Source organism: Gallus gallus, chromosome 5 (assembly GCF_016699485.2).
Source record: "Gallus gallus isolate bGalGal1 chromosome 5, bGalGal1.mat.broiler.GRCg7b, whole genome shotgun sequence".
Lineage (NCBI taxonomy): Eukaryota > Metazoa > Chordata > Aves > Galliformes > Phasianidae > Gallus > Gallus gallus.
This window is the reverse complement of record NC_052536.1, coordinates 32568883-32583182: the sequence shown is the minus strand read 5'-3', so window position 1 is coordinate 32583182 and position 14300 is coordinate 32568883. Positions and strand designations below refer to the sequence as shown.

The window sequence follows — 14300 nt, the reverse complement described above, 5'->3', positions numbered from 1 at the left end:
GTTTGCCCATTCAAATGCTTATACCTTCTCCCCTACCAGACCATGATTTTATTATTTAACTTTACAGATCCAGCTCTGGACATAAGAGTATCATTCCCACTAAAGAAAATTAGCAATCTGGGGCAATACTGTGTTACATTTAGTCCACGAAACAGACTGAATATATTTTTAGGCACTGCTTGTTTATAACCTAATTTTCTCTCACTGCTTTACAAAGGTGACCTTGTTTTAGTACCATCAACGCCTGATGTTATAAAAGAGAAATTCTTTCAAATCTACTCTGTTAATGTGTTCTTGCTCTGAAACAAATGCAAGATAACATTAACATTCTTCCCACAAGATACCTACTAATTTGCTTGCAGTGGAGATAGAAAGCTTTTCATTACATATCACAAACTTCATTTGTGCAGAGTGAGTCACTAGGCCTTCTGAAAAGCCAAATGAGTACCTAATCTCTAATGCTGCCTTCAGCTATAACATCAATCCTCCCTGGTTCTAGTCATCTTTTATCAGCTATTCAGCATTTAAAATTTTCCATTCTGTTATAAAATTGTTCACCTGTCAAAACAGTTTTGATTTAATGTTATTTTTTTTTAATACCAAGGCTTCAGAGAACAAGCTCACAGAAGTAAACTATTTTTGAGACAATTAAATCAATTTAATGTAAAATGATTAAATCTATTTTGCACAATTGTTGATATTATTAATCTAATAATAGTCATACTGTCAATAATAAAGTATGTGATACTTATCATGTGTACCTTTTCCTGATTTTCACTCTTTTGTAGAGATAATTCCGGAAGATGTAAATGCTGTATGCATATATGTTACCTGGTAGATGATAAACACTGTTATACACAGTAGATTATATGAATGATCTATTTATTTTTATATATTTTGTTACAAATTCATAGAAAATACCATCTTGAAGTTTCTGTAAAACTGAAAACAGTTGTATGTATGAGATGAGATGTATGTATATATGAGACTGAAAACAGAAACCACAGAGACTGAGAAAATTGTTGTTTTTTTTTTTTTCTGAGAGCTTGAGCATGTCTCTTATGAAGAAACATTGAGGAAGCTGGGCTTGTTCAGCTTGGAGAAGACAAGGCTCCAGGAGACCTCACTGCTTCTTTCTGGTACTTGAAGGGAACTTACAGGTAGGATGGGGACAGACTTTTTACACAGTCTAATAGTGACAGGACAAGAGGGAATATATTTAAACTGAGAGTGATTTACATTAGATTTTAGGAGGAAATTATTTTAGTCAAGGAGTGGTCAAACACTGGAACAGATTTCCCAAATAAGCTGTGGATGTTCCATTCCTGGAGGCATTCAAGGCCATGTTGGCTGGGGCCCTGGACAGTCTGATCTAGTGGGCAGCAATCCTGTCAGTGACAGGCATTTGAAACTGGATGGTCCTTAAGGTCCCTTCCAACTTGAGATAAAATTTTGCGATTCTGTCTACAATTCTATGAAACTCAAATGAATTGAAACCCACATGCCTCAAATTTGTAACTGTAGTATACATAAGGATTTAGAAACTTGTAGTTATTTTTTGATTACTAGATAGTTTACAGTTTTATGTGGATTGACTGTGAATATCTCTTTCCCCAGGGTAATAAAGAATACCATGAGAAAAGCTCCCAAAGGAGATTGAGTTTGGAATCCCCTAAGCAGAAGGGAGTATTCCATGTCCTGTTCCCTTTTCACTGAGTGCAGCAGAAAAAGAGTCATCTTCTTCCTCTTGATCTATATGGGTCTTCCCTTTTAATTCCAGCAGACTTTAAAAAAATACAAGTACCTTCCATGAGAGTAAAATCTTGATAAATCAAGATAAATAACAGCAACAACAAAAGCTTGTTTCTATTTGATGTTAGCAATTTTTCATCTGGCTTTCATAAGAAAAAAGCTATCACAACTTCAGAGTCTACTGGCTTAGACGTGGCTGCCCAATTACCATAATAAGTTTGTATGTTAGTGCAAAAAGGAAAGAAAATATATTGAAAAAAATAATGATCTTATATAACCACAAAGAAAATATTGAGAGAAAAAGAAAAAACTGAAAGAAATAGCAGTCTTCAAAACTGGGAGCAGTTTTTGTATGCTTGCTTCCACAACCTCATATATGTAATGCCATGCTTAATTAAAAAAATAAAATGTTGAAAAATATAAATTTTTATTTGTCACAAAGTAACATTTAGAGTAGCCCTAAAAAGAAAAAGCAGCAAGTATGTTCTTACAGACATATACATGAATACATGCATAAATATTGATATATGAATTTAATTTTTGTTCAGAGCATAAATGTACAGCAGACCAGAAGTTCCGAAAAGCTTTGCTTTTATGCATACTCTCTATGTACTCTTACATGTATTATTAGATCTGTAGTATGAGTTTAAGGCTTGATATATCACAGTAAATGGTATCCCTAGAGGTCACTGTTTTTCTAGATGAATATACATACTTGCAGAATTAGTGGGCACTAAGGATATGACCCTTAGAAGTGGAATATACAAAAATAATTTCTAGATAATTGAGCACAGTGGTAGTTCTACTAAATAGGATGCTACTTACAGTGCATGCTGTTTCCAAATTACTTGACTACTCTACAGATTTAGATAAGGATTTATGTTTTCATAGGTAATTAAAGAATTACATTTCTTAGGAAACCACAACCCCTGGAAAAAAAAAACAAAACAAAACAAAACCAAAAAAAAAAAAACAAACAACCACCCGTGTTTCATCCGTGTTTCATTAGAGAAAACTTTGTATATATATATACTTCAATTTTAGACACCAGGTAGTAAAACAATTTCTCTTGGTGCCCATAATTTGAAATAAAAGAAAATAAAATTTCTTATTCTAATTTCTTATATAGAAATGACCAAGCATGAACAAGAAAAACATATCCCCTTTCATTTCTACCTTTCTTTCCTTTTTTTTTTTTTTTTTTTTTTTTTAAGGTAGAGATGTTATTGATGTTCTCAGTCCTGTTTAATCTGGATCATTCTTCACTTCATACAGTCATACAGTATTTCATCTTTCCCATCATGGTCAGTCACATATCTAGTATCTCCCATCATCTTCAGCATGGGATTCATGTATTCAGCGTCTGTCATGCCAGTGACGCAGGCAGACTTTTGACAAATACTCAAATAAGGCTTAATGGCAATAGACATGTAAGAAATAGAGTGTAATTTTTAAAAACATTTATCATCAACCTTGTTGTACTTTGGCCCCCAAAATTGATATTAATGAGATGCTTTGTAAATGTTGCATGCTACATGAACTGGTTAGGATTATTTCTTTTTCCTTATGAAACAAATGAATTCTAATTAAAAATTAAAACTCAATTATTTCACCCCCATCTTCGAGATGTTACATTTGAAATTAGAATATTTGTTTCTGAAATGCTCATTGGTGACTTATCCACAAACTCCATGTTTCCCTTCTGGGTCTTTCATTATCACCCTGAGATTTTAGAAGGCTATTCCTCTTGCTGAAAATTTTGCCCCGTCATTGAATTCACAGAATTAGTACTTGACTGACAATCATGACTTTATTGATGACTTTATTGATGATGATCATGATGATTGATGACTTTAGCAGAGAGTAGGGGAGTACCATGCAATCAAAGCAGGTTTTCTTGCAAATCATGTCTTTTCTATTCTTGTATTTTCTCCTCTTTAGGAGAATTATTTATTACTATCTTATCAAAGTGTAAAGATTAATTTCATAGTATTGTTTGAATGTTCAAATATGATGCTTTACCTACCCATTGAGAGTGCTTATTAATGAACTTGCAAAAATTTCATGAGGTCAAGATAAAGATCCCGGTGTGTATATATATTGTTAAAGAGATGAGCATACTTCACAGACTGATTGCATAATTTAAAATAGGACTTTCTAAAAATGGCAGAAGAGTCAGAGTGAACTGCTGAAGTTCAACTTTCTTAGCTTTTAAAGGAAATGGAGACATTTACTTATTATTGGCAATAGCCAGTAAGAACACCTTCAGTGACAAAATGCTTTTTTAAGAGGATTAACATTTAAAGAGCCTTAATTGATGATCTGAAGCTAATGAAGAAGTGCAAGTGGAATATTACCCTCCAAGCGTCTTGCTGCTGGTTGTTATTTTTAAGGTAATGTTTTGGAAGTCAAGAAGATAAAGTGTGTTTTGATTTAAAGGCCATAGTCTTTCTATTGTGTCAGTCAACCGCATTAAGATCATTTTGTTTTCAATTATTGTCTTCCATTGATCACCATTATCACCCATCAACCCCTGAACAAATATCACATTGTCCATCTTCCCAGGCAAGTACTGTAATTACTCAATAACTGCAATATTGATTCTGGAGAACTGAGTCTTACTGGCTGGCATTCTGAGCTGCTTACTAACTCAGAATTGCATCAGTCAGATAGAGTTGTTTTTAATGTAGTTCCAAGCAAGAAGTAACTCAAATTAAATTTAAAGTTTTCTCTCATTATTTGATGCCCAGAGTTGCTAAGATTGTATTCTTTAATCAGATTTGATATCATGTGTGAACTGAAAGCCTCTAGCTTTGTAAAATTTTAGCTGCAGACCCTAGAGTAAGCAGAGGCATATCAGAGGGTGCACAGCTCCTTTATAACTACAACTGCAATATATTACCAAGATGTCATTTTGTGAAACAACAAAACCAATGAAGAACACTCCCAGAGTAGAGCAATACATTCATATCCATAGTCAGTACACAGACAGTGCTTACAACTTCTCATCTATGAAGCTGTTTTCTCACTCTCGTCTCACAGATCTTTCTCATTTCTGCAATGTTTCCAATAGCAAGCAAACAGCCCAAATCACATTATTAGAATAGAAATCAGTCTATGCAGCACTTGCATGTAGTAGGATGTAAAATCCATTTGTAAAAAGTCTTATTGCTTTGCCAATTGTTCTGAAGTAAATTAAAAGAATCCCATCAAAGAATGTCTATAGATATAACACTGATAATTTATTATAACCAGGAAACTGGAATGCACCCCAAATACAGACTTGATGACTGCAACTGACTTGATCAAGTCCATGACACAGAGTGTTGAATACGAATCTGCTGTTACTAGACCAATTGCTTTCTGATTTTTGTTTCCATTAATAGACCATTGAACTCTTGACTGCTCACAGCAGTACGATACATGACTGGATGCAGAAAGAGTGTGTGGGATAATAGCCATTTAGTGGGACCTGCTTGTTGTGGTTTCTTTTTATAATGTTTGCTGCTGTCATATAATCTGTGTGTATGAGAAGTTAGAACTATTTCTTTCTACTTTGTAGGAAAGCTTCATCAGTCTGCTGAGGACTGATTTAAATGTTAGCTTGGCAGGTTGCCTGTATTTCAGGCTCTCCACTATTTCTCTTTGTTTTTTCCCTCTTCCCATTTCCCCTACATACTCTTTACCCTCACTGATTGCAAGTGGCACTCTCTGCACATTTAGATCAGCTGACACATAGAACTGTTTGGTCTAACATTTTCCATTACTTCTTAAACACAAAGATGACTATAATAGCTCTGAATCTGAGGACAAGAAATAAATATACTAACAAATACACGCTGAAATGGACAACTCAGTATTGCAAGCTCAGTCATAATCTTCATGTTGTGCTTTTATTTTCTATCATAAAGAGCAAATCTTATATTACTATACTAGTACAAAACTGATGCAGTACTGACAAAGCAAACCTTGAGACTGTATCCTGATTTGGAGGATTTTGCACTTAGAAGCCATCACAGAAGTCCCTTAATTATGGTGTCTATATATATACCATCCTTAAGGGCATCTAAGAGAAGCAAAGAAGATCTTACAGGTAATAGCCAGAGTTTTCCAATGTTGCTTTTACCATGTCACGTTCAGTTACAGTTAGAAAGAAGATGGTTAGAAGTAATTCAGAGGTTAGAAATGATTATGTCTGTAAACAATCATATTCAGAGGGAAAATAATTTACAATAATGGAAAAAGAAACCCTGAATTTCCTTTTCATTTCAAAAGGAGGGTTCTTTGTATTTGAAATCTGTCTTCAGAGTACAGCTGCCACTTTGGAAATCTCTACAGTGCAGGAAACTAATGTAAGTGGGATGACTCCAGTCTTTTCCTTTGTATTCAGGTGATCACCATAGCAGGATTACAGAAAGGGACATGAGAAAAAGCATAGAAGCAGACCAAATTATATATCAGCTCATTATGTACTTTGGTTCCAGTGAGTTCAATAGTGGAGAAGTGAAATATATCACTCCTGGAGGACAGATTTGGACCAGTCTGAGCCCAGGATTTTTCACTAAAGTGTTTACTGTACAACAGCACTATGGAGCTTCTGAATTCTGGGATGCTCCTGTGTGGGATCTTGACTGTTCTCACTCTTGCTGTATCTTCAACTCTTATTTTTTTCTTGCTTTTTTAAAATTATTTTTTAATTCATTTTTAGTTGCTTTGCCTTACATTGCGTAGATAGTAAGGTGTGATGGTCTGTGAATTTTTCAGGGGACTAACGTACTCTTAGGGTAAATTACTGAATTTGCACATTATTAGAAAATGACTAAGCTGTCTTAGTCCAGCTGAATTTCTGCTCAGTCTCAGAAGGCAATCTAGCTCCTAGCAGCAGCTGAGTTGGCAAGGCTGTTACTGCTGGAAAGTGCTCATCTTAAATTTTGCAGAAGCCAATGACTTCTGAATCTGTAGAGCCTGAACCCAGCAAAACATGGTAAACCTTAGCAGCTGCCACTCAGTCACAAATCTGCAGGCTCCAGCTCACAGCTTCTACTGAGTGCAAAACTTATCAAGATGTAGGTGTCCTCATCTCTCAGGATTGATACATCATCTCAAGTTCAGGAGAAACTTCAAAACCAGCAAAAGCTGGAATCTCATTCTTGCCCCAACAATGCCTGCTAGTTCCCACTGAGTTCTAGCTCAGCAGGAGATGGGAGAGAAGCAAAATACTTATAATCAGAATGAGTGAGTGACTCTCAGCTCCTGCTGTGCTGAGAACCTCACAAATGCTTTTTTCCCTTATCATTCAGGTAATGCTAGAATTCTGCAGTGCACTGATAACTTACACAAACTCCTGCTGAAATAAAAAGAAATCTTTCCACTTATTTCAAAACTCCATATGTGAGGTCATACATCTTGGCTAAATCAGATTGTGCGTTAAAACCCCGCTATTAGATAACAATTTTTTTTTCTTTTTCATCTGAAGGCATCACTTTCTAGAAGAAAGTGACAATATTGGAAGTTATGAACCTCAAAAACACTTGAAGTTTCTGGGTAAGAATTTTATAAGTGTTGTCTTCCCAGTGTTCTATCCGATGTTCAGAAAAGAATTCAAACTTAAGGGATTGTTTTCCATTCAATGTAGTTTAATACAAGACTGGCAGCATCAGTTAGATTAGAGTGAAATGGGAATAAGACAATAAACCATTTGCTACACTGTAGTACAAAGAGCTAATATAAGTCCAAATAGAATGATTTTGTTTCCATTCATTCTCTTTTACCTTAATTTATACAGCATGTCTTTATTTTAACCCTATTTTTTTCTATTATAACATGATTGAATTTCTTTTTGAGAAACAGTTCCCAGGGCATTTGCTTGTTTGTTTTAATTTCTGTATTCATAAACTGGCTGTGAATGTTGATTTTGGCATATTGCCACTTTCCTGCCTGGGGGAGCATTTCTCAGTGGCTAACAGTAGGTGCTGAGTCCTGAAGTGTCGGTTCAGAGAAATGGAGACAGGTGGGCCATCAGCAGGAGTAGTAAAGTGATATGCCACTGTAAATATGAAACTGTGACGGCCCACAGAAACAATCTATTTTTTCCTTCAAACTTTCAGGCATGACGGTTCCTAAACTTTAAAAGGCAGCATAATAAAAAAATTCACAATGGAGTTGAGGAATCAATTTTTTGTTGCAAATTTTTTTCCTTTTTTGTGATATATAGGTATGTATGTAGGAACAGTTTAAAAGGAAGATAACATGTTAAATCACATGGATATTCAGATGACTGCATTTGGAGAATAGTCTTACCCCACTTCCATATGAAGATGACTGCACATAAGGTAATATTTCTCCTTGAGCAAACAGAGTGATATATAACATATTTTATATAATATCCTAGCTGGAAAGTCAACCAGAAAGACAATTAATACTGGTATTACTATTATTATACTATTATTTTTATTTGACAGTTTTGAAGTTTGGAATTGCTCTAAATGAGCTTCTTTTCTTCTTTTTCTAATGCTCATATCAACATGCATATATTACCTGGTTGTCATCAGTGCTGAAGAAGGTAGGTAAGAAATTCATCCTAAGAAAAGTGTTTTGTTTTCATTTTCTACTATAATAGAATGCTTAAAGACACCTTTAATGTATCTCATTACTCTGAGAGACTCAAACTGACTACACACTTCAAATTTAGAGAACATGTCCATCCACAAAGATCTTAGATTTTAATGAATAAAGGAAATTTTTTTTGGCAGTTAAGATATCACTGGAGAGTTTGTGAGAGGGGAAGTTGCTATAGGTTTTGTAATTAAAACCAGTAAAATATTGCTGTTTCACAATCAAAAACACATTCCTTTACTTATAGTTCTGGTTCACTTCTAAGGAAATAAAATGAGTGATAGCTTTCACTATTCACTGAGAAACTCCTTTCTAAGTGGAAAAGAAAATAATCTATACGTACTGCACATTTTACAGTATTCCTAATGTTAGGGCGGGTCCAAAAGTAATGCCTCCTGTTTTATGATGTTGGCCCACAATGTCAGAGGCAGATGTTTGTGGAATGACTGTATAGGTTGAACTTTCCCACCAGTATTCTGTTACATTTTGTTTCCATGTGATATATAGCAGCAAAGGGGCAGTCAGACAGAACGATATCTGACATGGAAGTATACATGAAGCAAAGGTATGTCACTGAATTCTTCCATGCAGGATAACTTGCACCCATTGATATTCATTGAAGCTTGCAGAATGTTTATGGAGACCAAACAGCAGATATGAGCAGAATAGGGGGGTGGGTGATGCATGTTAGCAATGGCAACAAGGATGTGAAAGATAAGTCACATTCCTGGTGTTCCATGCATAGCATCACATCACAAAATGAGAAGTGTCTCAATCATCTCATCCACATGAATCAGCACATTATGACCAGAGATATGTGTACAGAGGTGAATACCAGCTTCAATACATTGGAAAAAAAATGGTTGTAATATTGGAATATTGCAAAGTTCACACCAGTTGGGTCCCATAAGTGCTCACACAAGAACAGAAAGAAAACTGTAGGCAAATTTGTCAGGGCCTTTTGAACCTGTTCAAGACTGAGGGTAACTTTTTTCTTGATTGCATCATTACCAATGATAAGCTGTGATGTCACCTCTATGAGTCAGAATAAAAATGGTAGTCTATTTAGTAGGGACATGTGAATTCCCCACCAAAGATGCAGCCCTCAGTAGGTTAAGGGATATGCAGTGTCTTTTAGGATAGGAAAGGGGTGATCTTTCTGAATTTCCTGGAGCTATGTCTGCAGTTATTTTATTCTTAGATTTCTTTCTTTCTTTCTTTCTTTTTTTTTTTTTATGACTGGCACCTTAAGATCTTTGCTAGTGATGATACTGTGTTGCTTAACTCAGCATTATGGCATAGGAATGCTTAATTCTGTGACGTAATATTTCATTCTTTTCTAGAAAATATAAGTGTAAGAAGAGCAGTTATAAAAATGCTGCATGTTGTTAAATCACTGCACCACCTCATTGCAGAGGTGGCATTTCATTGATGCATTAAGTGACTCTGAAGTATTGGTGGAGTAGATATGATTCTTTATGGTTTTGGAACACCTTTAGAATACTCTTTGAAGCAATATATGTAAACATAAGTGGCTACTGCTACCATTCTGAGAGAAAACTCTAACTTATTCTTAACTACTGCAATAGAAAACATGGAGTTTCTATCTGTTTTTTAGACAACTCTGCTGCATGAGACCTGGAGAAAATTTGTAATGCTAATCAAACACTATCTAGAGTATAGCAAAATTTCTCATATATTGAGAGTTGATCTGAAAGTATAAAGTCAGTGCATCCAAATACCCTTACACATTTATGTATTTGAGTGCACTGACTATTGCATCAGGTTTTGAAACTGTAAACTTTTAATAAACTGGTTATTGACATTAATAGCCTCTTCTTTTTTTAGCCAACAAATATGATCTGATGAAAATCTGAAAAAGGATTTTAACTGTTCAGCTCCTGAAAACTGTTAATGCCTACAAAATAAAAACAATTTTTAAGCTTATAGCATGTCTTCTTTAAGTAGATGTTATTGTGCCACAGAAAGTTAATGCCAATTTACTCATGCTGCTTTCTTCTGCAATAAATGTGTAAGAAATAAATATGAACATATTTTCCTTTTGCATTTATTAGAGCTATTATATATTCAAACCAGTTCCAAGGTAATTGCTTCTCTGCACTGCAGAAACACTTAAAAATTTAGTGCAGTAGGGTGGGAGAAGGATTCAATTTATATGGTGGCTAAAGGAATTACAATCAATGCTAAGTGATGTTGGACAGTCATAGCAATTTGTATAGCAGTTTGAATGATCAGGATGTAGATATATGCTGTAAGGATTTTAGACCAAAAGTTGTTGGACATGCTCACACTGAGAGATCTTTTCTGTTAAAAGTCAGCCTTGTTTTCGGTTTCTAGAAAGGGCAGGATGAATCTGTTCAGCTCTTTGTAAACAATTTGCAAAAATCTAGAAATAAGAAAAAATAATTTTATACTTTTAATATTGAAAATAAAACTTGCTTGTAACAGATCATTTTATATTCAAAGAAATATAACAATAATATTACTATAACCAGTAACTATAGTGCATGAAAATTTAATAAAATCACAGTGAATAGAGCTCCACACTGCTCAGAAAAAACATCACTTTTAAATGAGTACAGTTTCTCTTTCTGGTTTCCTTTTTTCTGATAAATCTTTCAAGGAAGGTTTTGGTACACTAGAATATTCTTGAGATTTATTTAAGATTCATCCAGAATTAAAATATAAATTATTAAAAAAAAAATATACGGATATCTCACGGTACCTCAAGACTACTACAAGCAAATGAATTATCAGGGGATCTTAATGTGCTTCTATATTATTTGAAAAACATATGTTTATAATTTTAAAGATTTTCTTTTAAATACAGTAATGTTGTTCTTTATCAGTTGTGAGTAATTGATTTGAAATTCAAAGAAAAGTTATGAAATCCAATAGCAAATAATTATGTGAGCATTTTTCCATAATGAGCAAGCATAAACTGAGTTTATTAATATGACAGGTGCATATTTTCAAGCTGAGATAAGGTATTGTTATAATAAATAAATGCATAACAGGTGTACTTATTTATACATGTTTATACACATAAGTGTATGCATAACTATTTGTTTTATAAAAATGTATATTAATAAACATATATACTTATCAGATCTGAAAACACAGCTGCAAAATGTACATCCTTATTAAGTAAAAGTTCAGGCTTTGCCTATTTTTCCCACAGCAAGAAAAACAAGTGACTGTATGATTTTCTTCTGAAAAGAAAATAAGAGGCTTTCTGAAAAATTCCACACGACAAATGCTCACCTAGACTTTTTGGTCCGTCACTGGAAGGCTCTTGGTTCCATCAGCCAAGAGATATACATTGCAAAGAGCCTCTGCCATGGCAGTAAGGTGGGAGGAAAGCCTCTGATAGCATAGTAAATACCAAAGGCAGCTGCCTTTCTGCAATGGAAAAAATGTATTTTTATTTTAAAATATTCTGGAGAGAATGTTGTTTCTGTGGAATAGGAAATTGTCTGAAAGGTAGAAAATATCTATCCAATTTGATTGTGGAGGTGTCAGATGCTTAGTTTTATTTTGAAAGCTTCAAGGAATCACTGACTCCTAGAACTACTGGTAGAAACACATGAATTTTAGACCTGAAACTGATTTAAAATGATCTGAGAAGCATCATGAGTTTTTGGTCCTCAGATTCCCAAATGTTGGTAGTTACTTATTCTGTCAGTTACAGTCAAAAGGACTACTGTAAAATGAAAACATTAACTTTTATTTTCTTTTAACATAACATTATAATTTAGCCTGGGAATATGATTCTTCAGCTTACATGGAAAATAATGTGGAAGATCGTACATGCTTTTTAGTGGAAAACCTTTGTTTCTAGAGGAATTTACTACATTGGAAATTCTCCCTTGATCTAGAGTATTTTTTTTAACTGTTTTTTCCAAGATTCTTCTTCATGAAAACTGAGTATTCCCAAATAAAAAAATCTGCTGTTACATCAACAGGTTAATGTATCATCTGAAATGATTTGGTTTGCTACTGTGACCATACCATTCTGTGGCTGCAGGTGGCTGTCTGAAAAAGACACAATGCATTCTGTGTACTCACTGCAGATTAAAGATACGTCATGGGAGGTCCATGTGTCTTGCCATGAAATTCAGTGTGGAAAAAGCATGAAATTCTAACCTCTGGTTCCCTGGAGGTTACTTAATGGCATTTATGCCATTTTTACAAAAATTTGTTTTTACCAAAAATAATAGTAATAATAATAATAATAATTAGTTTTAACAAAGATTAGTATTTTCCGTCATATATTCTCACAACCTCAGAGGAATACTTGTTGCCATACACAGCAGTTATTTCTAAAGTTTTCACAAACTGTGGTAAAATATTGGTCCCCAGAATGAGAAGGGGTGGAAAGCAATTGCATTTCTCTTAAAAAACAAGAGGTACTGTTTTGATGCATGCTCTAAGCCAAATGCAAATCCCCGTTTATGGATATTAAAGACACATTTAACTGATGAAAAGGTTATCCTGCAATTACCTCCCAAAAGCAAAAGTAATGATCTGTAAACTTTATCAAGAACTGTGTGATTTTTTCACAGAATGCAATATCCTCAAATGGATAGTGTAAAAGGGACTTGTTGAGGCGACATCTGAAACACTTTATGACTGCCTTGTTTAATAGTTACAGGAAAGAAACACTGTCATCTTTGTTTTGGATACATTGGATTCCATGTAGTTTGAGAAAGCTTTACAGTTCCTTCTTTCTGTGAATTTCTAATACACCAAGGGAAACATCTGGATTAAGTATGTTATGATGTTTCCAAGTTTTCTCAGTAGTGTGATTTGTAATCTTCTCTTATTATTTACTGTCAAGAAAGAAGAATTCTTGTTTATATTATCTTATTGCCCGTTTTAAAGACTTGATTTGCCTTTAATGAAAGAAGACGGTACTTAAAGGCATCTTGAAACTGGACTACCTGTTCTACAGTCTGCACAGCCAAGTCACCCTCAAGGCATCCTGGATTCTGGTTGCCCAAATTCGTTATAGATATCTCTGACAGGAAGCACCTCAGAGGCTCAAAATAGTTTTGCTCAAGAAAACTGCAATCATGGCACTTCCACAGATTAAACTTCTCTTATATTTCACATAATGGGAAAAGAACATACACAAAGTACATATTTATTTATTAGAAGTCTACTCCAACTGGCTTCATATACATGTCCTCTAAAAGCCACTGGATGCTTAACAGACCTGAGAGGAATGTAGAGAAATTTGTAGAGGAATGTTACAATATTTTTTCTAAATGTTTTTTGTTTCTTTGTAAATGAAAATTCAGTCCAGACTTTTTTTTTCCTTTTTTTTTCTTTTTTCCTTTTCATATTTGCATTTAATTTCTTACTTCAATAAACTATTTTTTAAATGTCCACTAATAAGTTCAATTTAAAACTTAGCATAGTATTGGAGATGAACACTTGTGTCTGCCCCTCCCCCCCCCCCCCCCCCCCCCTCCCCCTTTTTTTGTTTTGTTTTGTTTTGTTCTAGGAAAAGACTTTAGTAAGAATTCCTTTGAAATAAATTTTACGCAGAGACTCTAAAATGTTGCTCAGGGATCTTAAAATTCCTTTGCTAGGCTGAAAAATTCCTGCTACTAGAGTGGAATCTATAGAAGAAAAAATATTTATTCTTCCCAAAAGAAGCAGAACTTAAAAGTTCTATTACATTAAATACTGCTCCTTGCAATTTACAAATACACATATAGCTGCATTACAGTTGACTTTGTTGAAAGATGTTACAGGGCAAAAAATACAACTGAAAATACAAAATTTGATTTCAGTTGTGGATCCTGAAGTAAACTCCTTTCTATGGACGATGACACAATCCTTAATGACACAGCTACATGTGATTTTGTCACAGAATCACAGAATCGCAGGACTGTAGGGGCTGG

The 14300-nt window shown here is 34.3% G+C and overlaps 1 long non-coding RNA gene across 1 annotated transcript; it reads left to right on the top strand.

Moving 5' to 3' along the window:
- Nucleotides 1-1030: 1030 nt before the first annotated feature.
- LOC121113251 lies at nucleotides 1031-10997 on the top strand. The gene is made up of 3 exons (XR_005860274.1): nucleotides 1031-1160; nucleotides 1618-7296; nucleotides 7967-10997. It is a non-coding gene; the product is annotated as an uncharacterized LOC121113251 (long non-coding RNA).
- The last annotated feature ends 3303 nt before the right edge of the window (nucleotides 10998-14300 follow it).